Source organism: Nicotiana tabacum, chromosome 8 (assembly GCF_000715075.1).
Source record: "Nicotiana tabacum cultivar K326 chromosome 8, ASM71507v2, whole genome shotgun sequence".
In the NCBI taxonomy this organism is placed as follows: Eukaryota; Viridiplantae; Streptophyta; class Magnoliopsida; order Solanales; family Solanaceae; genus Nicotiana; species Nicotiana tabacum.
The window spans coordinates 91,534,115-91,551,769 of record NC_134087.1 but is presented as its reverse complement, the minus strand read 5'-3'; the positions used below and the strand labels follow the sequence as shown (position 1 = coordinate 91,551,769).

The 17,655-nt window shown below is 37.1% G+C and overlaps 1 long non-coding RNA gene across 1 annotated transcript; it reads left to right on the top strand.

Moving 5' to 3' along the window:
• The first annotated feature begins 6,522 nt into the window (after positions 1-6,522).
• LOC142163583 (uncharacterized) lies at positions 6,523-7,898 on the top strand. Its single transcript, XR_012694532.1, has 2 exons — positions 6,523-6,838; positions 7,582-7,898. It is a non-coding gene; the product is annotated as an uncharacterized LOC142163583 (long non-coding RNA).
• The last annotated feature ends 9,757 nt before the right edge of the window (positions 7,899-17,655 follow it).

The window sequence follows — 17,655 nt, the reverse complement described above, 5'->3', positions numbered from 1 at the left end:
TACTAAGCCCGAGGGGCTGATACTGTTCTGAGATACTGAGCCTGAGGGGCAGATTTCTACTTATTATTTTGATACTGAGCCCGAGGGGCAGATTTCTACTTATTATTTTGATACTGAGACCGAGGGGCAGATTTCTACTTGTTGTTTTGATATTGAGCCCGAGAGGCAAATTTCTACTCGTCATTTTACTGCCAAATTATCTTTTTTTTACTGGTTTAAAAGAAATTTCACATGATGTTTCACTGAATTGTTATTTTAAATGATTTCACTGCTTCTGTATAGAGTGTTGTGTGCCTTAACGTGTTTTCTTACCTTCAGTTATTATTTATATTTATTATTCACTGGGTCGGAGTACTCACATTACTCCCTACACCATGTGTGCAGGTACAGGTATTCCTGAGGCATAGAGCGAGTTTTCTGCTGTTCAGTTTTCATCGGAGTTATCAAGGTAGCTGCATGACGTTCGCAGACCCGTTTTCTCCCTTATCTTCTGTATTTATGATATCTTCAGATGTCGTTCCTAATTCCATACTTTGTAGAATTTTAGTAAACTCTTTAGTAGCTCATGACTTATGACACCCCGGTTAGGGCTGAGTTGGGTTGGATTTCTATATTTTATCTATACTTTTCGCTATTGGATATTATTAAACCATGTTTATACTATAATTGTGTTAATTAATTGTCTTAAAAGAATGAATTGGGTTGAATGGCTGGCCTTGTCTTCATGAGAGGCACCATCACGACCAGGTTCGGGAATTGGGTCGTGACAAGGTAAGCATATCTTCAGATTATCTTTGACTTCCAGCTACTTGCAGTTATTATATTATTAGTTTAGTTTCAGCTTTCAGTATATTGCCTTACATACTCAGTACATTATTTTGTACTGACATCCCTTTTCTGGGGGCGCTGCATTTCATACATGCAGGTCAGACAGACAAACGAGTAGGCCTCTTCAATAAGTGTTGCCCGAGTTCAGCTTGATCGGTAATCTCCATACATGTCGGAGTTTCCGGGTCTAAAGCCTTATGTATATCTTGTATATATACGTATATATGTCATGAGTAGGTCAGAGAGCCGTTTCGATCATAGTATATCCATCAGTAGAGGCTTGTAGACATATCTTGTCAGTTAGTACAGTATGTTGGGCTTTCAGGCCTTGTATGTATATTTGGTTGGTTTGTCAGCTGTAATAAATATGATGGCCTTGTCGGCCAAGTTTTATATTGATATTTAGTCAGCATTCGCTGTCGTCTTACAATGTGGCCCATGGCCAAAAGTATGACATCATATGTTCAGAATCCCTTAGTTGCAAGTTGGTACGCAAGGATAGGTGAGGCACTAGGTGTCGGTCTTGCCCCCCAAGTTCGGGGCGTGACAAAAGTGGTATTAGAGCAGTTCTGTCCTAGGGAGTCTACAAGCCGTGTCTAGTAGAGTCTTGTTCATGGGTGTGTCATGCACCACACTTATAAGCAGGAGGTTACAAGGCATTTAGGACTGTCACTCTTTCTTCCTAATCTTGATCGTGTGGTAGAGCTCACATATAAGAATTCAAGTCCAGAAATTCTATTCGTAATAAGACGATACCTACATCCGGAATGAAGGTTGGAAAGAGAGATAGTTGTGGACGAACTGAGTCAAAGGAATTGGATTCTTGTATGATGCCTTCAATAAAGTAAATGTGAGGTCTTTAGCAGACCATGGGTGTACTGAAGAGTGTAAGCTTCCTGATAAGAAGCCTTAAGGCAAGAATGCCTATCCACCTTTATGGTGAAAGACAGTGAGATATTAAGAAGATAAGTACAAGTTTCAGCAAGTAAAGGGAGCAAGGTGAAAAAGGGTACGAGGTACCCAGTTAATGAAGGTTAACAGCATTTATAATTGAGGCAGAGGAACATAAAGCTTTTTGAGTTATATTCAATAGTAACAGAGGTATATACAATTGGTCGCACCCCTTCCAGATATGCCCTATGGGGGTTAACAAAAGTAGTATAAGAAGATATGATGGATGAATGGATTGCGTCAATTGACATTTCCGAAGGATATTGCAAATGTGCTAATAGATCTCTTTATGAGACACCTAGATGGTGCACTCTAAAATAGTGCAACCAGATATGAGTACTACAAAGACACGTACTATAAGCCTTGAAGGGATAAATATTACCTTAGTGTGGCTCGCGTCCCTAGTAAAGAGAGAACGTTAAGCAACCCAAAGAGCCATTGGATGGAGCAAAGGGAAGCTAAAAGCGAAAGAATGTCGTATTTAAATTTTCACAAGAAAAGGGATATGCAAAAATATTAGCAAAGTAATGAGAAGAGAGATAAGGAAGCATTATGAGTAAGATATGATACACGGATGATAACGGTAGGTCAAAAAAAATGATGACAGTATTACAGAATTTACAGTCAAGTGAAGGGAAAGACAAAAGATGATAGGCCTTGAGACAATGAAAGAATATAGGCCATAAAGTCATATCCTCACGTCGAGAAATAAGTTTGCAACTCTGACGCAATTACCAAAAGGAAAAGTTAGACCCCAGAGTAATAGAAGCCAGTATGGATTGGTGAACAAGATAAACTAAACATGAAATAGGGACTGAGTGAGTTGATAATAGTCGGAATCATAAGAATTTCATATCGTATTCTGACAATAATAGGACGGACAACAGAAGAAGGTTCATGAGAAATTCAGAGGATGTTCATTCAGGAAGACGCTTCCCTAAAGCAAACAATGTTAGCAAAGTTAAGCTTAAGGGACTGTACGTACCAGTTACATTAAGTGTCACCATCGCGAGTAAGGGGATTTGTCATCCTTTTTACAGAAGGAATGCCTCAAGGCAAGTAAGGGTCGTTGATGACGTGAAAGGATATCAAAGATAAAGAGGAAAAATATATATATCAGTAGGCAAGTCGTCATAGCTCCAAGTCTTAGTACTCCCCTAAAGGGGGAAATATGGAGTAATAAAAGAAGAATGCAGTAAAAATGAAAAAGGAATGAGATTACACTTATTCAGCTCCTACGTATATGCTACAATTCCAGAACATTATGCAAACACGACGTCAATAAGAGGAAGTAAGGGTCCCTGCCCGAGATGTTATTGATAGAAAAGGAATCAGTGCGAGACATAAGTTAAGACAAAGGAAATAACCCAAGAGAGATTTCGCATGAGACTGGGCCAACGAATAGTTAGTAGTTGATTCAGGAAGAGCCTAGTCACGATTAGACAAGAAGTTACACACAAATCAGCAGATCATGCAAGATAAATGTAGTAAATCCCAACATGGAGAATTCAGCCCTGTAGTTATGACATTGTAATACTTGAGATATATTCATATAGGAGTTGGAGAAGTTAAAAAAGTATTATATGAGTGTTACGGAAATAAAAGAGAGTGCCACTAGGAAGACGGTCAAAATATTAGTCCAAAAGCAACCCCACAAGCATAAGGGCGTGGAGATAAGTAACTACAGATAATTATAGGCAAGGAAGGACAGTAGAAGGTCAGTCAAGTATATGATATAATAAGCTCGCATCTTTACAAGAGTCAAAGGATCCTCCGTAAGTACTACAGTGAAGGACTAGCTTAGGAAATGAGAAAGAAGGCTTCAACCTAAGCATAGTAACCTAATGAAGAAAAGGTCATGTAAAAGCAATCTCATAACAAAAATTGTATGCCCTCCAAAAGAAAGTGATGCCTACCGTGGCTAATGAACGGGGAGAAAGATCGAAGGTAATATTTGACACTATATTAGTTGCACAAAATTTTTTGGCATATGTGGGAATTAGGATGAGTTAAGTATGCATGCAACAAGGGGCAGAAAGGCCAGAAAAAGTAATTGCATACATTTTAAGAGAGCTGAGATGGAACGAAAGGAATTATTTGATCAATGATCCAGAGTTAGTACGTTATGGACACACTCAAGATTTTGGAGCATTATATTTGTTGGCAATCATACAACCATAGAAGACTTCGATATAAGTTAAAAAGAAGAATTGAGCCTAGGGCATAGGCAAATGAATGAATTGTTAGAAGATTGTATCATGGATATTCCATAACGCCCATAAAATGCTAAGGTAATAATTAACACCATGAGCCACAAATCGGAGGGTGGCTTAAGCTTACATAAAGGCTGATCGGAAGGAAGAAGAAGCTAAAGAATCACATCACCTAAGTAAATCAAGAGTCTGATTATTGGACCTAGAAAAATTATAGAAGTTGTGCTTGAGAACATGACAGAATCACTCTTAATATCAGATGTTCAAGAGAAATTACATAACAACCATAATATATAATGGCTCTACAAGAAAGCCAGTTAGAAGAAGTACCAACCTGATAAGAAGTTAGTACGAAGCTCTCATCGGATAATATATGTAGCAGAGGTGCGAGTATTATAATAGAGCTTCAAGTTATGGACATGAATTATACCTATGTGGAGAGAAGGTCATGAAAGGGATAGAAGATACGATGCGAAATTTAAGGTAAGTAAGTTAAAGGTGAACAACATACGAGATACTCAAAGGCAGAAGATTGTGAATAATCCATACTTTGGATAGAAGTTTATAAACGCGGGGATTCAATATCCAGGAATGATAGCAGTGGCATCAGTAGTATATCTTCCAGCCTATGGTCTAGGTATCGAAAAGCCTGATTATGAGAGTAAAGGATAGTTAGAGACGATGTGATGTCTCGCTTGATATTCCAAAATAACAAAAGGAAATCTATGGTCCAAGCAAGTTGAAGGAAGGCCGCGGATAGAATAAATAGATATGTATAGGTCCCGAGCTAAAGTATAGTAGAGCGACAAAATTTTAACGAAACATGAGTAAGGATGAGGATAGGCAAGTAAAAGGGTGACGAGAACGGATAAGTCCTCGGGATTAAAACCCATGAAAACAAGAAAGCTAATGGTTTCTCTAAGTTATAAAAAGTTAAGTATAGCCTGAATGAACTCAAAGGAGTCTAAGACTAATAACATTCAAAAGAGATGGAATGTTGCCCTGTTAATAGAATGAGGGGTAATTATTATAGAAAAAAATAAAAAATGGCGTTTGGGCCTTCGATTGAGTAATGATCAAACAAATAACAGAAAAGGATCTCATGAATTGGACAGGATTAAAATACCCACGCAAGGTAAATCACATTGGGATGGCATGAGATATGGTTATGAAAGAAGGGTATCGTCCCAGGTGGATCAATCTAATCATTTCAGATGTTCCTCGATAAAACGTGAATCCTAGCAGCAATATTACATAAAAAGTTAAGTTATCAAGGGTGGATTATGGATCAAAATTGAGGTGAATAAACAATGGATGGATAAAAGTTATAAAGTATGAGAAGAGATTAGGTTGTCATTCTTAAGATGAACAGTAATGTGGAAGCATTAGAGGACATAGATTTATACATATAGGATAAATAATGAAAGTAACCTGGGATTTGGTAGCAAACCTCAGTAACGAGAAGTCGAGGTAAGAGTTATGGTATATTATAACCTATGTAGATGTTGTAAAGTCATACGAACGGATAACCACGTCTATAAAATAAGAGATAGCAATATTCGTAAGTTTGACAAAAAGCGAAGAACTTCAGGATTGGCTAAAAAACTGGAGGAAAAAGGAGAGGAGAGTCGCATAAGCACACTTACAAGGTCAGTATCGTAGAAACTGCATGATGGGAGGTAGAAACAATTATGAGATTTGAAGGAATTTGATCGCAAGTCATGGCGTGAGAAAGAGACCTAAAGGGGAGGAATACCCTGGCCTTTGGACTTATTCACATAACAGTCAAGAGGACTACTAAAGTATTCGCAAGAGCTGTGGGATATGAGAACGATAAGCACATCAGTCAACATTCGAGGACGAATGTTCCAAAGGGGGGAATGATGTTACACCCCATATTTTCGTACATGAAAGTACGCCATAAATAAATTAATGAGAGCCCGGAAGTGAGATGTCACGTCCAGCAGTATTACATTACGGTGATGTCGCATTTCACAGTATTAAGTTACGACGATGTTTCACCTTGAAGTATTGTACGTTAAAATTTCGTTTTCAGTTAACCGATGTAAGACTCGGGGATGAGATCATCTTGACGTTAACGTACTTACGTTATTTATAGCAAGCAATAAATAAGTGTTATGAAGAATAAGAGGGTACACGGATTAAAGAAAACGAGTTTTGTTGAAAGTGGTCAATTTGGAATAAAATACGGGTCGAGCGATAATACCCGATAATTATAAACTAGTACCATGTAAGGTACCATATGACCGCGGTAGTATAATATATAAAGTATATATGAAGTACATTAAAATAAGTTGAATTTTAAGTTATTTGGGGTAATTTTTAAATTATGCGAGTAATTGGTTAATTACCGGGTAACGAGACATTACCCGATTAACTAATAAGCGGATAAAAACCTAATAGCTATCCTCCAACCACGTGGCAAGAAGCCACAAAAAGCTAGAAATGACTAATTAGTCATCTAGTCTAGGTGGCAATCTAGGAATTTGGGATTTAATAAGGAAATGGATCTTATTCCATTATCTGGACAAAAAGCAAGAACAAGGACGTTCAATTCCAAAAAATAAGAAAGTTACTCCACCTTTCCAATTTCAAATTCATGCTATTACAAAGGTGATCAAGTGGCTGTTACGTGCAAGGATTATGTTTTATTCAAGCCTACTCAAGAACAGTGGAATGCAAACGTCCTTAGATATCAGTTTCAAAGGAGTTCTGGGATTCTTGGTGTGGTATTTATTTGCCTAACGTGAATTGGTTCTTGAATCCAGTTGCCAAGTGATAATGTCTTTAATGTCTGTAGTCATACGAATTTTTTCCTACTCCAGGTATGTTAAGGCTAAGCTCTTCTTTCATTTGGCATGATCTCGTCATTACATTCATATCTCGGAATTTACGTACATTTTGCTAGTCTCGCAAATTACATATATTTTCCTAGTGTTGTAAGTTATAATATTCTCCTTATCGGGACTTTATATTCAGTCGAGTGTTTCCTTCTTCCAGTCAAGAGAACAGAGAAGTTTATATATACAGTATTAAAAGTATTTTCATTACCATAGAGCTATAATCGATGGGCAGGCCCCTATTGGGCAACCTCTGATCAGATGGTAAGTTATATACCGAGCCTACTGTGGTCGAGCGCTTATGAGCGAGCCCAGTTGGTCGAGATACAGAGCCTAGTATGGTCGAGCGCCTTATGAGCGAGCCTACTACGGCAGAGCAGTTATATATATACCGAGCCTACTGTGGCCGAGCGCTTATGAGCGAGCCCAGTTGGTCGAGATACAGAGCCTAGTATGGCCGAGCGCTTATGAGCGAGCCTACTACGGCAGAGCAAATATATATGTATACCGAGCTTTATAGGGCCGGACAACTATTTTACTTACTATATTGAGAGAATTGAGTCAGTATCAACAGGTAAGCATATCTTCAGATTATCTTTGACTTCCAGCTACTTGCAGTTATTATATTATCAGTTCAGTTTCAGCTTTCAGTATATTGCCTTACATACTCAGTACATTATTTTGTACTGACGTCCCTTTTCTGGGGGCGCTGCATTTCATGCGTGCAGGTCAGACAGACAGACGAGTCGGCCTCTTCAATAAGTGTTGCCCGAGTTCAGCTTGATCGGTAAGCTCCATGCCTGTCGGAGTTTCCGGGTCTAGAGCCTTATGTATATCTTGTATATATACGTATATATGTCATGAGTAGGTCGGAGAGCCGTTTCGATCACAGTATATCCATCAGTAGAGGCTTGTAGACATATCTTGTCAGTTAGTATAGTATGTTGGGCTTTCAGGCCTTGTATGTATATTTGGTTGGTTTGTCAGCTGTAATAAATATGACGGCCTTGTCGGCCAAGTTTTATATTGATATTTAGTTAGCATTCGTTGTCGTCTTGCAATGTGGCCCATGGCCAAAATTATGACATCATATGTTCAGAATCCCTTAGTTGCAAGTTGGTACGCAATGATAGATGAGGCATTAGGTGTCGGTCTTGCCCTCCAAGTTTGGGGCGTGACAGGCCAATTGGCACCCATTATGAGTGGATAGGACCCAATAACTTTTTTCTAATAAATTCAAAACCCAATTTACGAAATTCTCAAAAGATTGAGTTTGCAAATTTTATTTTGGCAAAATTTTCAAAAAACATCGTTAGAACATGAATGGAGTTGGAGTTGTTTATGAAGACTTATGATGTTCGTAATCATGCTAAACTATAGGAGTATAATTCTTAGTGGTCTCATTAGTGGTAAGACATCTCAACTATCATGTCTTGGTAGATTGTTCTCTAGTCTAACTACGTTTAGCAAGAAATCTCCTTTAATACTTGACATAACGTAGAAGTTGAGACGGTTTAGTAATTAAATTGTTAGTAATTGAAAAACTATTACAAGCCTTAACAGTAATGAACATACGAAAATGATATTAGTAATCAGAATCTTATATTAAACGTTGTATATTTTTATACTAGATTTAGCTGTGTACGAAATTCTCTGTTGCGTGGCCCACCAAAAGGAAACCGCGGCACATGGTCGAAGATGAAAAGCGTACAGTGTTTCAACAAAAATGATCCATTTGCAGACTTATGACAAGATTTGATACGATGTCCTTACGCTCTCTTCGTGGCTCATATTCTCTCAAGTCACTATCATGGGTTAATGATATCCTTTTTTCCACTTATTTATTTATTTATTGTTAAAAAATAATAGAGTCTGTACTTAAAAAATAAATTGTCTTGATCCATTTTCCCACAATTTAAAGAAAATTTCAGTAGTCTATGTGGATAGGAAATTATATTAAGAGACGTAACAAGAAAGTTAAACAAGTAAACAATAAATTTAGTTGGGAGAACGACTAGCTGTTTCTATAATTTTGTTAAAGATTATTTACTGTCTACTTTTCAAATGCTGATTAATTTCAGTCACGTACAATTTTATCAGCACCCTCTCATCTATTGGGCCCAAGGTGGATTGGGAGTCAGAGAACCCAGAGGATTCGTTATTGAGATTTTTTCTTTCCTATACCATATATGAAACTTTATTATTAAAAATATGTATATTTTCTAATTTACTTGTCCTGTTTATATTTTTGTTACAGTTATTATATCAATCATTAAATACTAATTAATAGTAGCTGGATCTTCCTAATTTGTCGAGCTAAAATTCAAGAACAGAATCTTCTAAAAAGTTTGGCGTAAATCAGATCAAATCATATCACGGAAATCCTTTATCTTCAATTTATAATCAAATTCTGTTCTTCGATATTCTCACAATCGCTACAAATCAAAATCGCTACAAATCCACCATTGACAGCCATTAAAAAGCTTGAAAGCTTTGAATTCAAATTTGGATTTTCAAAAATCATTATTTGTTTGGATTGAGTGTTGTTGAAAATAATTGGGAATATGGTTTGGAGTTTATATCTCAATTTTGAGGGGTTTTGGTGAAGATTAGACTTGGTTTTGACTGAATTTCAGATTGAAACTTGAAGAAGAAGAAGAAGACATATTGCAGAAATTGTAGATAAATTGTAGATTATTTGTATTCTGATTGTAGATGCTTTATTTTCTGTTTTCACAAATAAAAAGACTAAAACTTCTACAAATCTTCTGAAAAAACGCAATTATATCAAAAATCCAATTATGCTACAATTGAATGGGAATTGGGATATTAAAATTCAATGTACCCAGTTTGTAGATATTTTGTAGATTTTCAACATAGATTGTAGTTTAATTGTAGTATAAATGTAGTAATTATGTAGATACCCTTACAAATAATACTGCTTTATACATACTTAAACTGATTTGTAGTATATTTGTAGATGAAGAAAAAAAATTTGTAGTCAACATTTTTTCAACATAGATTGTAGTTTAATTGTAGTAATTTTGTAGATAATTATGAAAACAATATTGCTTTATACATCCTAAAACTGATGTGTAGTTTATTTGTAGATAAATGTAAGAATTTTATAGATATTACCGTAAAATCAGATTTTCATAGAATTTGAAATATATGCGGCATAGGAATATAAAAATCTCTTTTATTTATTTCAAATTCTGATCAATCCAACTGTAACTACTTCATATTTTTGTTGTATCAAATGTGTGTATAAAGTGTGGAAATCAAGAAACTCATATTAGAAATAGAAAACGTAAAACAGAAGTAAAAATAAGAAATGGAGAATGGAGAAGTAGAGAACAGAGGAGTTTCCTCGTCGGAAACCGTCAACGGCGGTGAAGATGTATTTAGTTCAAATTCTGATCAATCCAATTGTAACTACAATTTATCTACAATTTCTGCAATATGTCTTCTTCTTCTTCTTCTACTTCTTCGAGTTTCAATATGAAATTCAGTCAAAACCAAGTATAAATCTTCACCAAAACCCCTCAAAATTGAGATATAAACTCCAAAACATATTCCCAATTATTTACAACAACATCCAATCAAAACAAATAATGATTTTTGAAAATCCAAATTATAATTCAATGCTTCAAAGCTTTTTAATGGCTGTCAATGGTGGAATTGCTGCTCTCTTATCTTTTTGAAGGTTTGTTCTTCTTCATTGAGAAAATTTGAAGCTGAAGGTAAATGTATGTATGAACTTTGAAGATTTGACTTCAATTTTGATGAACTTTGTTATTCTTCATTGATGAACTTCTACTAGAGTAAAATGAGGAACCAACTTTGTTGAAGGGTTACTTCAATTTTCTGTGAATTTAGAGGGAGAATTTGGTTTCAGAAGATGAAAAATGGTAAAAAGAACGTAGGTATAGGTAAAACGTGGGTGGGACTGAGAGGTTAGGAGAGAGAAACGTGCAGATTTCTTTAATTAAGGAGTAAAAAATGTACAATTAATTATACCCTTAATTAATTATGGTATAGAATTGGTAATTTGGTATACTAAGTGTAATTAAGTCAAACCTTAAATATTGAGGGTAAAAAGGTTTCCTACGTGGTATAGCAATGTAAATATTCCTATTCTAAATCCGTAAAAATAGCACGGTATAGTCAGTTTTCGGACTGGTCAATCAAAAATAGCCAGCATTTATGAAGTCAGTGAAAAATAGCCGCTATTTTGCTGCAACAGAGACCGGTCCAGCATAATATACTGGAGTTCGGTGCACCTGTGTATGAACTCCAGCATATTATGCTGGACTGGTATACTTTGCTGGCTCCAGTATAATATACTGGAGACTGGAGCACCGGTGCTCCAAACTCCAGTATATTATGCTAGACCGGTATATTTGCTGGAACTCCAGTATATTATGCTAGAATTCTAGTGTACTTATGCTGGAACTCCATCATATTATGCTGGAGTTCCAGCATACTTATCCTGGAACTCTAGTATAATATGCTGGAGTTCAAGTATACTGATGCTGGAACTCCAGCATAATATACTGGCATATTTTTCGTGTTTTGAACAGTATTTTCGTTCAGATTTATCTTTACATAAAAAGTGGCTAAATTTCGATTACTTTTGAAACTGGACTATTTTTGAATGACCAGTTGTAAATCTGGCTATTTTTGAATTTCTCCCCAACTTGAACACATCTTTCTTCTCAAATGGGACAACAAGAGCCCACTATAATCAAGCGACCCAACTATAGAGAATTCAGCGGGGAAGTGCACGGTTAGCCACTAATAACACATGTATTTACTTTTAAGCCATTGTTTAAAATGTCTTTAGGCTTTACCCACTGCTTTAATAAACTTTAACTGCCCGGACAAAAATACCCTTCTGCTCATGTCCTTAACTTTTGAACTTAACTTCAGGACTTCAAGACTACATGTCCTTAACTTTTGAACTTGGAACTCTAAGTTCAGGACTTCAGGACTACATGTCCTTAACTTTTGAATATGTAACTCTAAGTTCAGGACTTCAGGACTACATGTCCTTATATTATGATATTGGAATATAATCAAGTGAGAGCATAAATAATTGCCAAATTACCTAGATTTAACCTATTATCAAGCGCCCTTAACTTTTGAACTTGTAAGTCAAAGTTAAGGACCTATTGTCCTTAACTTTTGAACTTGTAACTATAAGTTAAGGACTGCTTGTCCTTAACTTTTGAACGTGTAACTATAAGTTAAGGATTGTCTGTCCTTAACTTTTGAACTTGGAAATCAAAGTTAAGGACCTATTGTACTTAACTTTTGAACTTAACTTCAGGACTACATGTCCTTAACTTTTGAACTTGTAACTATAAGTTCAGGACTTCAGGGCCTATTGTTCTTAACTTTTGAGCTTGTTAGTCTAAGTTCAGGACCTATTGTTCTTAACTTTTGGGCTTCTTATCCTAAGTTCAGGACCTATTGTCCTTAACTTTTGAATTTGTTAGTCTAAGTTCAGGACTTCAGGACCTATTCTCCTTAACTTTTGGGCTTGTTAGTCTAAGATCAGGACCAATTGTCCTTAACTTTTGGGCTTCTTAGCCTAAGTTCAGGACCTATTGTTCTTAACTTTTGAACTTGTAACTGTAAGTTTAGGACCTATTGCCCTTAACGTTTGAACTTGTTGGTCTAAGTTCTGGACCAAGTGTCCTTAACTTTTGAAATCTTAGTTTCCATGCCAATAATTTCAAGATCTTCACGTAGAGACTTAGATATCTGTAATTAGAGTAAAAAAAGTAAAAACTCAAATTGGTGAATTCTCGTTCAAATGGTCTAACACATTCTGTTGTGACCTTGTACATTTGCCTTTTTCTTTAAATGTTAATAAAAATGACATTCTGATAGAAAGCAAAGCATAATGAAAAAAAGGTAAAAATGTCTCGTGGAAAGAAAACGAAATTGAAACTAGGATATCTCCTGGAAAGAAAACGAAAAACGAGTGGGTATCGAACTTGAGAGAGAAGCGAGAGTTTGGGAAGAAAAGCAATGAAAGAAAAGGTAAAAATATCTTTTCATATTAATTTTAATAAAGTAGTGACTATTTTTATTTAACATTAGAATTGTTGGATAAAAAATAAATATCACCTGGCTACCCCACGCCATTTCTACGAATTCAGTAGTGCACTAAAAGGGCCAACCAATCTTGTGTTTGCTGTCAACTCAGTAACTTGATGGTTATACTTATCTGTGCAAAATTATCTACTTTTCCGGAAGAAATCAGCTTTGGTTGCGGGTACAACTGGTTAACGATATCGCAACACAGATCGTTCAAGCGACAACAGCTTTAAATATATCCACATTAAATTAAAGTCTTCTTTCTTGATTCGAGATTTCAAAGAATAATCAAAGACATAACGTCTTTTTCAGTGGTATATACAAGAAATTCTATTCGTGTTCTTGCTTAAGTGAGTTCAAAAAGAATATTCTTGATTTGATTAATTAGCACAGTTAGAATCTGAAATATGCCGCCTTCAACTCAGCGATGAATTACGTCCTTTTGCGTATGTATATTCTCATTTCTCACGACGCAGGAAGAAATGAATTTGTTACGTATTATCGTAACTTTACCGAGTTTCTTTTCCAATCAATCATCACGGTATGCATTAGACACACGTTAAGCTTTTAAGTTTTGTATTTCTTTCTGTTTGGAGGGGTGGCATGTGGAAAATTTGATATAGTTTGCAGATAGCAACCACAGTGTATACGGGCAAAATCGGGCCTCTCTACCCGGCCTCACATTGCATTGGACCATGGTACGGAGATGGATCACTAAGCTCGTGCGTCAATGATCGATCAAGATCGAAACCAGTCGTGATCGAGATTGAAGCAAAATAGGGACCGAGCATGATCGAAAAAAGCCTGCTAAACCGAATAACAGAAAGCCGAGATATCTGTGACCGAGCAAGGATCGTGGCGGAAATTTCGACACGTATCAAGTCAAGACCGGATATTTAGCCAATCATGTGATTTCCTTCTGTAATTAGAATTGTACCATAAGTAGAATTTCTCTAGTTATGTGATAATGTAAAGCAATTCGTCGTCAACAAAGTGACTAAATTTCTCGAGGATCACAAGATCAAAAGAATCCTATCGACGCCTTATCATCCCAGCGGGAATGGACTAGCTGAATCGACCAACAAAACCATCATTCAGAACCTTAAGAAGTGATTGACCGACGCCAAAACATAGTGCTCAACCCAAAATATCATTTAAAATATCATTTAAGTGTTAAAGAAGAATAAACATGACTGAGTTATGAAAGCAGTAGAATATAACATGACTGAGTTCAAGTATAAAGTAAAACAATGAGGAAATATCAATAAAAATTCCCTAAGGGTTCAAATAGTTGGCACGAGGCCCAAATATGACATTCAGCCCAAAACATGATGATAGCAAATAGTTTTCAGTCAAATATGTGGTAAAATAGTCATTCAGGAGGGACTAAGTCTCAATCCCCAACAGTGAACGACCCCACGCTCGTCATCTAGAATGTGTGTCACCTCAATATAGTACAACGATGTGAAATCCGGGTTTCATACCCTCAGAACATCATTTACAATCATTACTCACCTCAATCCGGTTCAAACTCTAGCCCGCGACGCCTTAGCCCCTCGAATCGGCCTCCACTCGCGTCAAATCTATCCAAAATCAAAATCACGACGTCAAAATTTGCTAAGGGAACGAAGCTCAAGCGAAAATAATCAATTTATAGTATAAATTACGAAATTACCAAAACCCAACCCCGGGGCCCACATCTCGGAATTCGATAAAATTCACATCAATAGGTTCCTTATCACCCCACGAGTTCATACATATCAAAAGTACCAAAATCCGACCACAAATGTCAAATCCTCAAGTCTAGGTCTCTAATACCAAGCCCTAGTTTCCCCAATTTTAACCCTTAAATTCCATTAACTATAGTTCTAATCCGTGAAATAATACCATAAGAATGAGTTTTAAGTTCAAAATCCTTACCTTAATGAAGTTCCCTTGAAATCCTTCTTCAAAATCATCCAAAGAGCCCCAAAGCCGACTTAGAAATGGTGGAATAGCTCAAAAATTGCATAGGAAACAATTTATATGTTCTGGCCCAGGGATTTTGCATCTGCGGCCCAATTCCCGCTTCCGCGGTACCGCTTCTGTGGTCAACGAACCGCTTCTGCGGTTTTCACTTAAGTTACCAATATCGCATCTGCGATGCACCAGCCTCACCTGCGCCATCGCAGGTGCGGTTCACCAACCACTTCTGCAGTCACAGCCTTTCCAGCCTATCTCAGCTTATGCGACCAATCGTCCGCATATGAGGCATCGCACCTGCGGTCCCCAATCCGCAGGTACGGAAATAACAGAAGCAGCAAATCTGCAGCTTCACAAAAAATTCTAAACTCTCTGTCAACTATCCGAAATCACCCCGAGGCCCTCGGGACCTCAACGAAAAGCACAAACATATCCCATAACCTTATTCAAACTTATACCAATCTTCAAAACACCTCAAACAACATCGAATCAACCAAAATACATCGGATTCAAGCCTAAGTTTCCAAAATCTTCCGAATTCCGCTTTTAATCAAAAACCCAACCAAACCATGTCCGAATGACTTGAAATTTTGCACACACATCCCAAATGACAAAACGAAACTACTGCAACTCTCAAAATTGCATTCCGACCCCTATATCAAAATCTCACTATCAACCGTAAAACGCCAAAAATCCAATTTCGCCAATTCAAGCCTAAATCTACATCGGACCTCCAAAACATATTCTGATCACGCTCCTAAGTCCCAAACCACCTCTCGAAGCTATCTGAACCATCAGAACTCACATTCGAGCCCTATAACACATAAGTCAACATCCAGTTGACTTTTCGGACTTAAGCTTCCTCAAAAGAGACTAAGTGTCTTAAACCTTACCAAATCCTTTTCGAACCCGAGCCAACTAATACGATCACATATAGAACCGATAGACAAAGCAATAAGAAGCAGAAATGTGGGAAATAGAGCGGTAACTCATGAGACGACGGCCGGGTCGTCACAATATTCTAATGGATATTCTTTGCATATGTACTATTAAGGTTTCTAGGAATGTTTCTCTATAAATAGAAAGAGACACAAGGATAGGAGACATGAGATATTCATTTGTAAAACACACACTCACTTTACAGAGAGAATCTGGTCCTATTGAAAGCATGCAAAAACAACTTTTTAAATGAGATTCTTGTCTACCATTCCTACCGGATCCAAGAACAACCAAAGAGTTCAAAGGCTTATCAATAATTCATCATTGCCAGAAGGAATATCTACTAAGCTTACCCCTTTTCGGGTGACTCACATATTTTATTTACTTAAATATCATTTATTGTTATTTATTATTATTTAATGCTATATTTTACCTTTTTGGATCATTGAATACTGTTATTACTGCTTATATTCGTTGTCATTCGGACAAATATACTAGTTATCTGTCACAACACCGATATCTTTATCTTTAAGATATTATTTTTAACTAAGATTAGCTCTTCGTTATTTTAATCTAAGTGATTGAACCAAGATCTACATTTTTGGTCAAACAGTTTAGCACCGTCCGTGGGAATTTCTTAGTTAATGTATTAGTATCCTTGAGATCTACAGCTAACATGAGTCACTAATCTCACAAATCCCAAGATCTTTCTCTTTCTTTGCACGTACAAGAACCTACATAGTAGGTAACCAATGAGAGTGGGCAAAAGTAATAGGTGATTTCTCTAGAAACCTCATGAATGCTATCAACGAGAGCTGTAAAACATTTGGTGAGGACGTCACGCCTCCCTTAGGCGAGAGAGGTCGGCTCCCCCCATTGTAGCATAACAAAACAAAATGGAAAATGGGCCTCCATGTCCACAGAAGAAGGGATGCCATCGGCCGTGAAAAAGCTCCTCGAAGCATGGCTGACCAATACATTAGTAAGCGTTCTCAACAAGCCCACTTCATGCATGACTACGGAGACCGCAAGAACCTACATAGTGTAATGGGCAGACGAACAGGACGACCGACTAGATCCTCCAACACTAGGTATAACTCACACTGTTACTGACAATGCAGGTGATAGCGCCATCGCCGCTGTTCTAAAGAGGATGGAAGAAATGGACAAGGAAAATAAAGCACTCAGAGATCAAATGAAAGAATACCAAGAACGAGTCGATAAGATACCGGGCATCCCTAAGCTATTTCCAAAGATGGACGCCGGTAGGTTCTGTCATGACCCAAACCGATGGGCATAACGAGTACCCGAGTCCTACCTGTCAAAAACCCTTAAACATGCGTCTAAGATATAAACATAAATAACATCTGTCAATAACCTGTTGAATTACGAGAATAACATACGTGAGGGGAACCTGTCCAAAAGACATATATACATATACATGCGGAATACGGTAGGGCGAGCCGACAACACTACTATTGACAACTATATATCTAAAACTGGAATCCGACAAGGCCACATACTATCCAACTATACATAACTGTCTACAGAACACAAATAGAGCATACAACTGTAAAAAGTACCCCGTCATACCCATATATGTATACAAGCATATCGTACCAAAAATCCAAAGAAGCTTCGGATCAAATGGAGCACACCAACTCTCGTTGATCAAGGATCCTAAGAAGGGGGACCGTCAGCCTGTCTACCTGTACCTGCGGGCATGAAACGCAGGCCCCGAAAAGTAGGGGCGTCAGTACGAATAATGTACTGAGTATGTAAGGCATAAAAAC